Source organism: Rhinopithecus bieti, unplaced genomic scaffold (assembly GCF_001698545.2).
Source record: "Rhinopithecus bieti isolate Rb0 unplaced genomic scaffold, ASM169854v2 scaffold_7683, whole genome shotgun sequence".
NCBI classification, from domain to species: Eukaryota; Metazoa; Chordata; class Mammalia; order Primates; family Cercopithecidae; genus Rhinopithecus; species Rhinopithecus bieti.
This window is the reverse complement of record NW_016805834.1, coordinates 1957550-1974381: the sequence shown is the minus strand read 5'-3', so window position 1 is coordinate 1974381 and position 16832 is coordinate 1957550. Positions and strand designations below refer to the sequence as shown.

Genomic DNA, 16832 nt, shown 5'->3' with positions numbered 1-16832 from the left:
TTCTTTTCCAAATGTTAATTAAAAGAGGGAGGAAGAAAGGGCAGACATGGTTCACAGGGGTGAGCTGTCCCTGAGATATGCCACTGCATGACAAATGCCTTCTTTTCTGTTCTAATGTAACTCTGGGATAAAGCCATTGCTTGGTAATTATGATGATTTTAGCCATGGAATCAGAGTTTATAGTGAAATAATCACACACACATGCAAACACTGAACGGCTTTTTCAGTCTGAACCATCTTACTATTTCTTCTCAGTCCCCATTCTTGTTACTTTTTCATATATGGAAGTTGATGATGAGGGTAAAAAAAGCAACTATGGACAATTATATAAAGCAGCTTATAAATTTTAGAAGGCAAAGATCAATGGACGCCCCCAACGTAATTTCTTTTGTCACTAATTTCTTGTTAATGCTTTCCACATAAAATACTGCTGGTAAAGAATATCTGTATAGGAAGGGAGTGTTTGCTGAGTTGGATGTTGTAGTTCTATGTACAGAAAAGCAGAGAACTAAGGTGAACTCTGAATTCCATGGTTTGGGTAGTGGGATGGATATAAACCAGCTTGAAAAACAGGAGAATGCTGTCTTTCTGTAATGACAGCCCTTCCGCCCTGACGGGCATGTGAGAGAGTTCTTTCAGAGTGAGGACTTGATTGTTCCATCCTGTGCCACCAGAGATTGTGAGAAAAATGAAACATCCTGGGGTAATTACATTCCCCAGGCTACAGCATTCCAAGGAGGTTCTGCATGACCCAGCAGAAAATCCCAGCAAATTCACAGAAAATTTCCACAAGGGGACAGAAAGCTCATTAGTATGAGTATTCATCCCTTCCTCAATCAATGTGGCCTTCAACTATTTTTGGATAAATAATGTACTTCAGCAAACTTGCTGCTGAAGAGAATAAACTTGTGATTCTATTAAACACGTTTTTTGAAGGAAAAATTTAAAAAATAACCATTTTCTCTCAGAACAGTAACACTGCAGAGTTGTAGATGCCCCATGAGGAGCAGTGATGAAGATGATAAGAATTTCACAGTGAAATGGACACATGAATATGCCAGAGGGTGGAGGTTGCCCTGTGTTGCTGAGACTGTGGGAGTTGTTCATTCACTTGAAAACCTGGGGGTTATGTGTAATTTTATGGGTGTCTATATAGCTATGCCTATGCAGACATGATTGAGTGTGGCTAGCAAAATTCCTTTTTCTTTCTTAGCTTTCTTAAATCAAACTAAATCTAAGAAGCACTCTGAAAGACAGATTATAAAATATGTTAATGGATTCATTTTGTATGTATAATATAGTTGAATGTAAAAAAGACTAAATAAATCAATTAAGAAATGCTAACTCTAGGAATTTTAAGAATATTTTAGAGTCCACAAATTATTTAGTCATGGAAATGTCAAATTCAGATTAGCTCTACATCAAGGGCTATCACATTATAAGTAGCTAAGATTTTGGTACTGAGGTACTTCATATTATAAAATTATGCATTACCCTAAATCTACATCTGAAAATTTGCTACCTGCTATTCTCTGTCCAAGTTTCTTTTATTATTCAAGACAATACATAAAATTATTGACAAGTCTAGGCAACATAGCAAGACCCTATCTCTACAGTAATAAAAATAAAAAATTAGCCAGGTATGGTGTCGTGCACCTGCAGTCCTAGCTATTCAGGAGGCTGAGGCAGCAGGGATTGCTTGAGCCCAGGAGTTCAAGGCTACAGTGAGCTAGGATCATGCCACTGCACTACAGGCTGGGCAGCAGAGTGAGACCTGGTCTCTACCAAAAAAAAAAAAAAGAAAATGCTTGAGAATGTTTATGTTTTCACATTGCATAAATTATTGACATGAATATTAAAAATGAACAAAACTTGTATATCTCTACAAGAAGGCTTTAAATATGTTGTATCGACCTTGGAGGGCCAAAGAGCTGGTCAGTCCTCCATTTTCATTTGTATTGTTCAGACAATCAGCCCCATGTTATCAGCTTGACGTGTCCACTACAGCTAGCCAGCGCACACATCCATTAACCCAGCAACTCCTTATTGAGCATTGTGTCCGTCATTGAGCTAATTATTGAGCCCATGTCAGTCGGCTTCTCTGAGCCTCCTTTGCAAGGCTCAGTCTGGCTCCTAGCCCATGCCTTCCTGATGCCTGCCAGCACCAGCAAGGTGCCAGGCTCAAAGTCAGAAAAGGATCAAGCTCAAGGGCAGGAGAAGATGGTGAGGGGTCAGATCTGTGATGAGAAAGCAAACAATAGAACTGTGCATTCTGTGACTGTGCATTGGTGACACCGAATTTACAACTTGCTGAAGAGCAAAATGTCTTCCAGTATGCATTTAATTGTTTCTTCTCAGAATAACGTCAGAGAATGCATTGAACCATACTGGTCTCTCTGAAATTACAAGAAGCAGGAATAACAACTTAGTTGAAAAGTTTAGACAGATGTTTTGGGAAACGTTTGGGTAAAATCAAGTTATAAAGGGACACTTGTAGCAATTATGAAGACAGACAGCTTTCTGAAGTGTCTTTATTCAATGATATATCATTTAACTTCCCCACATTTCTTTGTCCTCTGTTTTTGAAATCAAGACGAATCATTTTTCCCAATAGATTTTAATAACATCATTTGTAAGTACTGCTGAATTCAACTAAATTATGGTATAAAGGCACCTTTTGTTTCCCTATAGAAAAGTGGTGTGAAGGAAGGGTAGAACACTGAGGCATAGCCATACAATAACACAAACTCATATAATTGTACGGAAAAGAGAAAATTAAAATGTAGTTGACTTAATAGTCAGGAGGAGTATCCTTAGGGATGGTAAGGGGCTGTAAGGATGGCAGAAATCTCTAAAACACATATTTTATCATCCTTAATTGGGCTTGTAAAATCGAGATAATCAGACAAGGGTTATGACACTGTCAACCTCCAGTGAGCACTGTGCGTCATCTAGAGCATCCGATGGAAACAAAACAAAACACTCTCAAAGTGGAAAAGAAAATACAACTCAAAAAGGCAAGAAAAGAAAAGAAAAGAAAAAACCTCCAATAAATCTCAAACCAGCTTTTCTTCCAGTGGCCTCAGGACGCATAGCAGCTTAAGTCAGAAACCTGGGTGTCACCTTAGACTCCTCCCTCTACTCACTCCTGCGCCTTTATTTCCTCTTCTCACTTTTGAAAGTCATCGTTCTCAATCTGTGGACAATAAGCAATGTCTGAATGAGTATGTCTCTTAATATACAGCTCTTCTTATAGTCCATTCTCAATAAATGCCTATTCAATGAGTTAATATTAATGATATAATAATATAAAGTCATCTTTGTGATTTAAGTTAGACTACAGCACAATGGGAATCTTCTGTATGCATCTTACTGTAATCTCCATTATAACAATTTTTTTTCCTGAAAAAAATGGTTTCCCATTTAATAATGGGTCGTGTATATTTTTTTCTAAAAATTTGTCATTATCACTTATTCTCACACAGGGCTACTACATGTTTAAAGAGAAGAACAAGAAAGAATTATTATAGTTGTCCTTTGTTTCATCCATAATTCACAAAGCAAAGGAGAACTGATGCAACTATTGAGATACTTTTGCCATATCACCCCTCTTGTTCTTTTTCTGTATTTATCTACTTTAGGGGCAGAAGAGTGTAGGGCTACACAGGTGGGCCAGTGGAGTAGGAAAGAGGATAAGCTCCTGAACATGAAATCTTGGGTTCAAATTCTGTGTCTGCTAAATCGCTGAGAAAACATAGGCAAGTGCCTATGTATCTATAGGTGGTAATGAGTTTCCCCTGGATAATACAAATTCCAATACAAAGCAATGTAAAGCAACCCCCTGCCATCGCACTCAGCCCTGTTCTTGAGCTAGAGAAAACTTGAGTTCATATATTCTGGGGAAAAGCAGGAAGAGGGTCAATTATTTAAAAGAAACACACATACACACACACAACTTCTTTTGTCTCTGTATAGTGTGTTTTTTGTACTAATAGATACCTCATATTTGTTTTGCTGCAAGTTACATGACAGGAGTCATGAAAAGTGTTTCATGCACATAATAGGCAGTGAATAAATGTTGGCTATCATTATCATTAGACTGTTACCCATGAGGGCAAGGACTTTATTTGATTTTTGTTCACCATTTTATCTTCAACACTCAGCATAATATTGAGTCTGTAATAGGGTCTTTAAAAAATATTTGTTTAATGACTGAATATATTCAAATGAATAGAGTAGGAGGATGTGATTTGATTTATCCAATTGTCTCAATTTCTTCTGCCAGGTAGATCATATCTGAGCAGACTCCCAACTGAACTGAAAGTGTTTTCTTACTTCTTTTTTTTTTTTTTTTTTTTTTTTTTTTTGAGATGGAGTCTTGCTCTGTTGCCAGGCTGGAGTATAGGGGCACTATCTTGGCTCATTGCAACCTCTGCCTCCCAGGTTCAAGTGATTCTCCTGCCTCAGCCTCCAAAGTAACTGGGACTACAGGCACACGCCACCCCCCACCCAGCTAATTTTTGTATTTTTAGTAGAGATGGAGTTTCACCATGTTGGCCAGGATGATCTCGATCTCTTGACCTCATGATCCGCCCATCTCAGCCTCCCAAAATGCTGGGATTATACACATGAGCCAGTGCACCCAGGCTGAAAGTGTTTTCTTAAACATAGAGCCTTGCCCGAAGAGTAGATCTTACAGATTACAGCAGTTAAGGAGGGCTGTGAGGCAGAGAAGAATCTGGAGCATTTGGAGACAGGACAGAGTTGTTCCTGAGGCATTGTGTACCTGCCTTCAAATATTTAGCAGACAATACTGGAAGAAAAAAATATATCATCAGAGAGCAGTTGCTGAAATCTTTGTATTACAATTTGAAATGTGAATAACTCTAATAAAAGTTTTGAGAGGTAGTTCGGAGATCAGTAATAAAATTCCTGCTCTAAGGAATAGTCCAGATGAGAAAAGAACAGCCTGAAAATCCTGCAGAAAGAGTGTCAATAACCTGGACAATGATGGAAGAGATTTGCAGATAGGTCAAACCAGAGGAAAATTTTCAGCCGTACTTTGTCTCCTGACATTTCTCCATTTCCTTAAAGGAGGGCAGTAGAAATGATTATCAGTATCCACATTGTATGTTTGTAATAATTAAATATTGCATATAACTATCTTAGGCTACCTGTTGGTAAACTATATACCGTTTTCTTCCCCCCACTCCCCCCCCCTTTTTTTTTTTGAGATGAAGTCTCGCTCTGTTGCTCAGGCTGGAGTACAGTGGCGCCATCTTGGCTCACTGCAAACTCTGCCTCCTAGGTTCAAGCGATTCTCTTGCCTCAGCCTCTCAAGTAGCTAGGATTACAGGTATGCACCACCACACCCAGCTAAATTTGAATTTTTAGTAGAGACGGGGTTTCACCATGTTGGCCAGGCTGGTCTCGAACTCCTGACCTCAAGTGATCCACCCGCCTCGGTCTCCCAAAGTGCTGGGATTACAGGCGTGAGCCACTGCACCCAGCCAACTATATACCATTTTATTTCCTTGTCAGTTCACAGTCATTTGAAGCAGATTCCTTTGAGCTGTGCCACATTATGGAACTGTTTAATGTATTGTGGTCGATTTTTTGTGGACAAGATCAATTATATGAGACTGTTGCAATCTGCTCTGGAAGGGGGAAGTAAATTTTCAAAAAATTGGAAAAGAAAGCGTGTATGTGGCCTCATTTATGCTCTTAGTTTAAATGATATGCTTGTGAAGATTCAGAGGAAACATGGAATTCTCATGTAGTGCACATGCAGGCAGGACTGCCGAGTAGCTCTCCTAGGGAATGCTGCCTTATATAAGTTTTTGTTTTCATTTTTTTTTCTGATTGTGCTACATATTATTCCTGCAGAAAATTACCAACTTTAACATTTAAAGAAATTCTTTTGAGGAAAGCCATCTTACTTCATAGCACAAAGAAATATTTGCTCAATGAATCTTTTTAGATTATACCTCCTACTTTTGGGGGTTCTGAGGAAGCTGTGGGGCTGAAGATTACTTAATTTAAGTGTTGATTATTTGTGGCATTGTGGTATTTTTACACTCAGTTTTCAATTGAAATTGAGTTCACAAAGAGTTTAAATTCTCCGCCCAGTTACAACAATTTATGCAACTAGACCATTAGATACTCAGCCTGGGAACTTACAGCTAGAGCTAACACATTGAAATGGTTCAGCTTTCTGAATATGATTGAAAAATCCTGAGGTACTAGATTTGATTAAGACTGAAATGTAAATATTTTCAGAGTCATAGTGACCATGACTTTATGTTAAAATGCTTTAGGAGAATATCATATACACAAACCTAATCTTTTCTATACAGACAGAATCTTAATGACACCCAGGACTGTTGATAATGCAGAATGTAGTGACTGATTTACTTATGATTTTGTAGGACATCTTTTATTCTTCAGTAGATGCTTGTATCTCATGGAACATACAGGGTGCCAGGAAGAACAGATTGCAAGCAAACAGTTCCTTTTGGCTGTAACCACATATATATATATATATATTTATGTTGGGAAATGTAAAAGAAAAATCTAAATGTGGAATCATATGGGTTAGTACCACCTACCTTGAAGTGTAGAAAAAATATTTAACCAAATATTAATATATATTCTGGGCTATCTAAAATAAATTTGAAACAGATTTATTTGAATAATTAAAAGAAATATATAAAAAGAAATTTAATCTGGTTTCTGGTTCAAGATAATGGCTGGCACAAAGATACTTGTGTGTCCTCCATCTAAGGTAACAAGTGATAAAAATAATGAGATTTAAAAAAAGAAAGAAGACTAAGAGGAAGGGAGAAAGAGAAGGAGAGAGAATGAGAGGAAGCCATTATATTGTTAGAACCAACATTTGGTAAAACTGAGAAAGTCTTAAAAAATAAAAGCCAGTTGGGTCTGATTTATGGAGAAATTCAAAGAAGGGAAGCACAACCCAAGATGCATAAGTAGTTCTTACTATAAAAGTCCCAAATAATTTCCAAACCTAAAGTCAACATAAAGGCCTGAACCAGACATCAGAGTGACCATCAGGGAAATATTTAAAGAACTGCATTTCAGGAGATCTGGACCAGTTGGGCTCCTCGTGACTTCCCCTTTCTGTTCCAACCTTAATGTAGAAAGAGTGCAAGTTAAAGAACTCTAAAGAATGGGAATTATGTGAGGACAGAGGACTTCTGTATATATAAGGCGCTGAAAGAGAAAGGGCAGAATTGGAAGTGATTTTATTTCAGATATGACTGGGGGAATAGGAAACACAGTCCTACCTAGGATAAGAATATAAGTTTCTCAACTCTTAGAACAGGTTTCTCCTGCAGTAAGTTCCAGGCTGCTCGCTTACCAGTATCCATGCATCTTTAAGAGAAGTGAGCCAGGTAAAACAATCACTAAACTCACAAGTTCATAGTCAGCCCTCTCAAACAAAGAAAACAGGCCCCACCAGTAATCTTTGTCATGCAGCCTGGTCCTCCTATTACAATTCTATATCAACAGCTAAGGATGGCAGGATAACTGCAGAAAACCCAGAGCAGAATTTTAAAAGACTAAAAAAGAAACAAATAAAACAACATTAACTGACTGAAAAAAAAAAAAAAAATCCCACAGGTAATTCAGGAAATATAAAAAATGTTTTTTTAAAACACACAATTTTAACTAGCATTTTAAGAGTGAATCAAGAAAATATGGAACACATACCCATACACACACATGCAAGTGGCTATGGAAAGTATCAGTCAGGGAATAAGAATATTATCCTGGAAATTAAAATTATGAACGTGAAAATAAAGAGCTGAACAGATGTGCTGAAACATAGAACCAGAGCAGAGATCTAGAGGGCAAAACAAAAGTCAGAACCAGAAAGAAAAGCAAAAAAAAAAGGCAAATATGAGGAAAAGTTAAGACATGTTGAGCATAAATGCAAGATCCCAATATATATCTAATAAAAGTCCTAGAAGAGGAAGCAGAGACAAAGAATGGATGTAATCTAAATACAAAAACAAGACAGAAGGAAGGTTTCACGACCGAAGAAAGAAAATTCTTAAAATTGAAAAAATGGAAAGGGTCAAACATCTTAGTAAATTTTCACTAATTGACAGAAAATTCCAGGAACTTTTAGAAGGGAAGAAAAGATACCTACAAAGAATGAATATCATGTCTCATGTGCCTCGTTGAAATCTAAACAGAATTGAGCAAAGTCTTTCTTGAGGGAACCGTGTTTTAAACTTAAAATTGTATAGCCAACCAAACTGTCAATCAATGTTAGGCTAAAAATGTAAATGGCCCAGAAAATCTGGCGCCTACATATCTACATATGAATTATCCTAGGTTTAACACAACAAAACAAAAAAGGGCATGTCAGATATGAGACAGTAAGGCAGTGGCAATCACTTATGATTTAGAAAGATTTTTTTTTTAACTTGAGAAAGGATATATTATTAGACCCTGGTAGTTAATATATCCTCTATATATTCATATATATCCATAATCCTTTAAAAGCCAGGATTTTAATAATTATGCTTACTCCTTTTCTGAAAGTCCAGTTATGCTACTTAAATGAATCTAAATGGAATAATATTTAGTAGCCATAATATAGTAATTGCTTTTGAATTGGTATTATATTGTTAGAAGGAATCTAAAACAAAATAAAGAAGTATTAATTTATCTACTAATGTGAGTAATGTAAATATTATACAAACAAATATTATACTAAGTAGTGTAAATATACAAACAAATACTTTCTACTGATGTGAGTATTGTAAATATTATACAAACTCTATAAATTAAAAATAGTAATATAACTTTAAAAAATTGAGGGGTCTGGCCAGGCATGGTGGCTCATGCCTGTAATCCCAGCACTTTGGGAGGCTGAGGCAGGCAGATGACTGAGGCCAGGAGTTCTAGACCAGCCTGGCCAACCTGGCGATACCCTATCTCTACTAAAAAAACAAAAATTAGCCTGACATGGTGGCAGGTGCCTGTAATTGCACCTACTCTGAAGCCTGAGGCAGGAGAATCACTTGAACCTGGGAGACGGAGGCTGCAGTGAGCTGAGATTGTGCCCACTGCACTCCAGCCTGGGTGATAGAGTGAGACTCTGTTTAAAAAAAAAAAAAAAGAAAGAAAGAAAAGAAAAGAAAAGAAAAAAGAAAAGAAAAAGAACACGTGAAAAAATATGATCCTCTTNAAAAAAAAAAAAAAAAAAAAAAAAGGTCTGTGAAAAGGGACAATAGAGAGGGGACTTGTGCAAACACTAAATCACTTGTCTTTTTCTGTGAGTAGCCAATAGATACAATCTAAAATTGGTAACCCAAGAGATATGAGTGCATTCTTTACACAACAGGAAAAACAAAACAAAACAAAAAACATTCAAACTCATTAATTCTATAGAATGGGATCAGGAGATGGAAGATTATTCAAGTATAAATCATTGCATACAGAATAATTTAAGTGAAAGTCTCAAGAAAAACTTTTCCAAGGCAACATAAAGGTATATTTTCATATTAGGGGCTTTTGATATATAATACATTTTTAAAGAAAAATCTTTTAGATGCAGAAATGGATGAATGATTTTGAATTTGTAAAATGACTCAAAATCTTTAGTTGACACAAATCGTTTTTGAATGTCCTCTTCTTTAGGTTTAATATAATTGCTAAATAAATACTTTTCAATGGCCACAATTTAAGTGTTAGCTTATAGCTGGTGATAGCATTTCATCAAAATATTTATTAAATGTTTGCTTTAAGCAAAACCTTTGTTTGGTATTCAGAAAATGCAAAATGAATAAGAAGTCATCAGATTTTAAGGGTCAAGTCAGGGGATAATACCAAGCACAGAGGTGACTGGTCAAGGCAGAGTAAGATAATGGAGGTGAAGTTCACAGTATGAGGTCTTGGGACCAGGGATGGTGAACGGACGAAGAAAGTCTCCATGAAGGAAATGGGAATTTAAAAAGGCCAGAAAGAGGGAAAGAAACAGATGCAAACAGTCTTCTAGACAATAGAAACAGTGGGTTTACACTTTCAGAAAAGGGAAAGTTGGGTATTGTTTGTAAAACCTGTGACCAAAAACCTGTTTTAAATTTAAGACAGCCACAAGGAGAACTGGGAGGCTGCGTATTCCTTTTTTCCTTGTTAACAATACACCTTTTCCACTGAAAAGTATTTTCCAGTGTGGGTGAAAATTATGTGATTACTATAAAATGAGGATAGTCAGATAATTGGGAGTCATTTTATGAAGGGATTTAAGCCAAGTTGAGACTTCATTTGCTAGGGATTTGAGTATATTTAATCTTTTTGAGCATGAATATGTTCTCGGTACCATTATATTTTGTGAAATTTCTCTGCCAGTGGAAAGTCTGAAGAATTGCAGGGGATATGGATAAGAAAAAATAAAACAACAAGTTTGTTGAGGAAATCCAGGCAAGAAATATTGGTGGCTTGACATGTGGTGGTAGAAGTGGAAAGAAGAGGACTCATTTCAAGTTGAATTAGGAACAGAAGACAATGGAAAATGAGATGTTTGCAGTTTATGGCATGTAATTGTGCTTGTCATGTGCAACCTCCTTTGGGACTGCTACAAAGGTTCTACCCAACTGGACTTGAAGGAAGAGCCATAACTTTCCCTCCAGTCTGGACTAAAAGAGCAAACCATTTTTTAAGTGGCTAATGACTGCATCTAGACAAGTATGGAGAAGAATATTTGGGCTCAAAATAATGAAAATTGGATAAAAATCAATTTGTGTGGATAAAAGCAAAAGTAAAGATACACAGCATGAATATCTGGTAGATTATGATTTTGAATAAACAAATCTGCTAAATAATGTGGAAACAAATTTTGATAGTTGAAATAAAAGGCACACTCTTTAGAAATAAAAGCCAATTTACTTTTAAATGGATGCATCAAATTTAAATATATAATCACCAGTTTATTATATACATTTGAAAGTTAAGTGGATTTTACATTCCAATGTGCTTGGGCAAATTTTAGAGTAATCTTTATTTTTGCTACTTGTCATGGTCATGACCAAATTCACTAAATATTTTTTTCTTTACCACAACTCAGTTTTGTGTAATTTTGAGTGCCTTGCATATAAAATCAGAATTAGTCAATTTTCAATTATTCTGTTGTTTTTCTTTAAAATCATTTTTTAAAGTAATATATTGAGTCTATAAGGTAATCCGCGGGGTTCTGTATTTTGGCAGTGTTTTGAATCCTGTTAACAGGGACTAGTTTTAAACCAATCAAATAGCATCCACACTAATTGTAGGTTTTGTGGGATTTTAAAAAAGGAATTAAAGTTACCATTTTGAAAATAAAATTAGTTCAAAATTACCATCAGTTGAATGTTTTCACCTTGGAATTTTAGACTCTCTATGTTATTTGTTAAGTCAAGTGTATCTTGGGAAAAATACTAAGAAATATATTTTCTTTTGTCTGTTGGCTTAAATCCTATAGAATACAGCTTCCTCTATAACCATTTTGAATATATACTAAGACTTAAATTGCACACACACATGTACTTATAGCTTCTGTAGAAGATTTCATGTTCTCAGATAAGATTAAATGTCATATGTTTCTCCTGGCAACTGTTTTCTCCAAAATCCTCATCTACTCAAATTGAATTGAATTGAAAATAGTATTGGTAGATTGTGAGCCTGTCATAAACCCTTAAAGTGTTTACATCAGCAGGCAGCTTATCACTACAGCGCTGTCCTTTCTTCAACAAAACATTTTCCCCATGCTAAAATGTCCAATCAAATAGCAATTTATCGAACACTTGGTTACACTGCCTGTTTATTGTTAAGAACCGACAATAACAAGCACAAAATAATTACATTCGAAATGCAAAAGAAGAATATGTGTAGAAGATGGCAAGAAGACTGACAATGAGTAGAGGCAGTCCCTACCATAGGATTATAACGTACATGTCTCCAAAGAAGGCCCTCAAATTACTTATTTCCACCTCTCTTATTATTTTATATAGTTTGTATGTATAGCGCAGGCATAGATTGGTGATTGCTAATGATACGTCCTCATTTTGTATCTTCCCCTCCCCTGCACTCTGGGAAACCACATTGCTTTGAATCTTTTTGTTTCTTTGTCTTCTTTATCTCATCTTCCTTCTGTTCAAGTTGCCCCTGATTTTGGCCTTTCTCCCAGACACTATTCCCTTGACATTCTCATCATTCACATATCTCCTGCTAGAAAAGTTGCATTCATGCTTTCCTCACTGCTTTCTTAATCTCTGCCCTTTTACATGTTCAAAAATGTGAACTAAAACAATCCAAAACTGGGATCGGAAAGCAATCCAAAACCCAAGTTGTGAAATTAAGCTATCTAAAACCCCAAATGTATCATATTTAAAATGGTCACTATTCACTGAATGTCTCCTATTGTGCCAAAACCAGGTAATATTATTTATATTTAAACCATTTTCTTTTCTCTAAACTTCTTTTAGAATAATAAAACTTCTTTTAGAAGTTTAGAGAAAAGAATTTAAACTTCTTTTAGACTTCTCTTCTTTTTTCCCCTGTTTAGACTCTGTCAACAAATTACAGTGTTTGTTTGAAATTTCTCATAGACCTATGTTTTTCTTTCTCATTTCCAAGGTCAAATCTCCCTTTGTCCATAGGCCTCAGGCTTAAAACCTACTGTATGTTTTTCTGTTATGCTCAGTGTCTATTTTATTTCCTCCTTTCCATATCAACATTATCTCTGTCTTTCAGAGATCCAGACTTGGAAGTTGACACCGACTTCTCTTCTTTTTACCCTGTTTTAGACTCTGTCAACAAATTATAGTGTTTGTTTGAAATTTCTCCTAGATCTAGTTTTTTCCTTCTCACTTCCAAGGTCAAGTCTCTAGTTCACAGGGTGAACCCTGTTGAATTGTAACATGATCTTATTTCAGAAAAAAAATTTGCCAGCTACATAAACACTGATCACTGTACTCAAAAGTGACTTCCAGATTTTTGCCATAAAGTTACTGCACAATACTTCTTGTTTGTCACTTCTTTTAGATGAGATCAGGCACGTTCAGGGTGATATGGCCGTATACTGCCACTTCTTTTGTAGTTACTCAATCAGTCCATTATTGTTTTAACACCATCACTCTGCTGAATACTAACAGCACTGTTTGAGGCAGAAGTGGCCTGCCATCATGGAGCTTGAATTCTATAGAAGAGACTTTTTTAAAGGGATAATTATAAAATTAGTTACTCAGTAAAAATTGCTATGTGTGCTCTCAATGGTGCTATTAATGGTTCTTAAAGTAAAATTAATTCCTATTGATCATTAGCTCAAATCTAAACTTTCCAAACTTTTTGTTAATGCCACTTTCATTTTGTTATACCACTCTTCATTTCAGTGAAACCAATTTTCTTATGAAATCAACTAATCCATGAAATCTTCCCTAACTATTAATACAAGTTCTGAACACATATGTGCTCTCTCTGATATCCATTATTTTACATTTCCAGATTTGTGTTCTGTGTTGTTCTTCAGTTATTTATGCAACTATGGTTGTATTTCCATTCAGTGATTCCTCAGGAAGAGATCATTGTAATTCTTGTGCATTCTTCCCAACTCTCACTTCTTGCCAGCCCTGCAATCAAAGTGCCTTGCAACAAGTACAAGGTTTTTGTTGAAATTGATAAAAAGCAAAGAAAAAAGGACAAACATTTTAAGCCAATTCTGAGTTAATGTGTTCCAAAAAGTGAGTTAAAGTTAAAAGTAAAGGAAATGATTGGCCTGATAGACAAGAAATTGAGATTCTTGTCTCATTAACATCTCTGTGGCCCTGATTAAGGAAATTATCTTCTCTGAATCTTTGTCCTCTTACCTCAAGTAAGATGAGAACTTGACTAGGTAGTCTCTAAGGGTCTGTTTAATTCTAAGATGCTCTTATTTTAGAAAAAATATACCAGCTACATAAGAAATGGTCAACTACTCAGAGGCATGACCTAATTTTTAAGCAAATGCAGATGAAGATTATTATGCATATTCAGTGAGGGATGCAATTGAATGCAGGAAGCATTTTAGAAGATAAATGTACTTAAGGTGGATTATTGGTCTCATAAACCTTAATCAAGTGCATTCACATCAACATCGCATGATTCAAATGTGTGATCCAGAATCTGAATTACTTTTCCAAAGAGCCCTATGGGGTATCTATTGATACCATATGTTTAAGTTTTATGAGCTATCTTAGGCAGAAAGGGGAAAAAGACACTCAGTACTTAGTACTTTACATTAATTTATAAATTTCTTGCTCTCTGTTTGCAAAAATAAAAGTATAGCTCACAGCAGACACCTCTCAGTATATCAGATTTTGCTAGTTGAACATTACCTAACTTTTCTGTAGCACATTCTACTCATCATTACTTCTTGTTTGTCATTCAAAATGTTTTTCCTCTTATGGAAATACATAAGCCACAAGCTGGAAGACTGATGTGACGCCAGAAAAGTTAGTGTGTAAAGTCATCTCTTCTTAGAAACTGATTTTTTATTTCGCTTCACATTAGTGAGTTCCTTATCCTCTTCTACCACATTTTCCTTATACTGCCAGTTAATGTAGTATCATAAATTGCTCTGCCTCAATGGCTAAAAAAGAGGGAAGGACATTGTGTCTACTAAGCAGTGCTGTCATGACAAGTTGTAAAGTGTTGGTGACAAGAGCCAGTTAAGTTTCCTTGTATGTCTTTTTCTCTTGACTCTTCCTATGGAACCTAAGAAAAGCCAATGCTTTAAAGTACTTTTGTAATTGGGGAAAAAAAAAAACCTGTACTTTTCTTAAAAGTAAATTCATGATAGTTTAAGACTTAATTCAAATATGGAAACCATATAGGTGATGAGTTCTCTTCCTTTCGTTTAAAATCCTATAGGGCAAGCTATCTAAAATAATTATTTGCCTTAGACCTGAAACCTTCAAAATCAGTTGCTTTTCTCTAGAATCTTAATTCCCCAAAAACTTAGGGCATTATCCAGGGGCTCTCTGAAGATATTAGTGCAAGTTGAAATAAGTTTTCATTGTTTTGAAAAATAAAGGCCATATTCACAACACACATAATATTTTATATGATCAATTCTAACTGATCACAATGTGTGATAGCTATAAACTTTACACTATTTAACACAACAACTTGAGCAATTAAATCACATTTAGTTTAATTGCATGGAGGCAGCATGGTATAGTATTTACAAGCATGCATATAGAGACTGGATGCTTAACACAAATTGTGGTTTGGGCATGTATTAAGTGATGTGGCATATATTCCCACTCTAAGCCTCAGCTTGTGTCTGTAAAATGGGGATAAAAATAATGTTTAACATACAGAATTGGTTTGAGTATTGAATAAGACTCCTGCTTCTTTTTATTCGTTTGTTGGTAATGGTGATGAATGTGAGATCCCTACTTTTGTGCTGATGCATTTGGTCACTTGGGAAATGTTAAGTTTATATTCTTGTTATGTAAATCTGCACTAACTATAGTACCTATAGCACTGTATTCTTTTGGTGTAAAACTGGCTCTAAACAGACACAAAATGGTTCATATTTTCATGTGATTTAATAGAATTGAGCCCAATTATTTAATATCAATTACCAAATTGTTTTGTATTTAAAGTAAAATTATTTTTTATGACCGTAATATGACTTTAAGTAGAAAGAGATATGTTATAGCATGATTTGTTTATAAGACTTTTTTTTCTATTCTTCACACTCAAATAACATAGTCTGTCAAGAAATCTTTAAATGTGTGTGTTTTAAAAGAATTCGTATATTTGCAATATTTGATTAAAAGCATAAACAATTTATTTTCTGGAGGAAAATAACCATAGTTGTTTGATGTCAGTCAATCAAAATATGTTTTGCATTGTGAAATTCACTTTGAGATAATTTTGGAACATATCTTAGATAAAGTAAGATATATACAAGTCACATTATTTTTCAATTTGATCCACTCATACTATGAATTCCTAAATCATGGCTTATTTCTCAAATTGCCTACCATGCTTTCTTTCTTAGAATATTACACTAATTTAAACCTGTGCCATGTAATCAGGTATTATACCAAAGGGGTCTCTTTCTTGCTGCTATTCTACCGGAAGCATACTTTCTGTCAGGAAAACATAGATGCTTGCTTGGCTTAATTTCATGCAATAGCAGCATGCTTTTTTCTGATTTCTGTTAGCCAAATATTTATTTTGAGTCATTTAAAATTCTGAAAGAAAACCTGCTTCTATTTGAAACCCTTCCAACCACATCAACCACATTTGTATTTGGGTCTCAGTTCTCCATGAGAGGTCTTACCAGATGATCCCACAAATTCTTCTTCTGAACAATGTTCAGAGTTTCCTAGGTTAGGGTTGCTAGACTTATTAAATAGAAATGCAGATGTTACGTTAAATTTTAATTTCAGAAAACAATGGATCATCATTTTGTGTAAATATGTCCTACACAATATTTGTGACATCCTAAAATATAATTATCTGAAATTAAAATGTAACTGGATGTCCTGTATTTTATCCAGTAACTCTATTCTAGGTTGATGAGAGTAGATTGATAAGATGAATCAAAACAACAAACAAAAGTGGGAATACTGAAATCCTTGCTATAAGAATTTAACAAAATTCTACAAATACACTTAAGGCACTAAAACATTAATTAATTATGCAAATATTGTTGTAATTACAAGAAAAATATATAAAGTAGACCAGTTTTCCTTGAATAGATGGTATAAAATTCAACAGTTACTAGTTGTGGTAAGCAGTTAACATTCTAATCACAGAGCCTGTGA

General features: G+C 35.2%; 1 protein-coding gene across 3 annotated transcripts in view; it reads left to right on the top strand.

Annotated features, from left to right (window-relative positions):
- Nucleotides 1–16832, top strand: part of GRM8 (glutamate metabotropic receptor 8) — an 863233-nt gene that overhangs the window by 754185 nt on the left and 92216 nt on the right. The gene's annotated exons all lie outside the window — the stretch shown is intronic.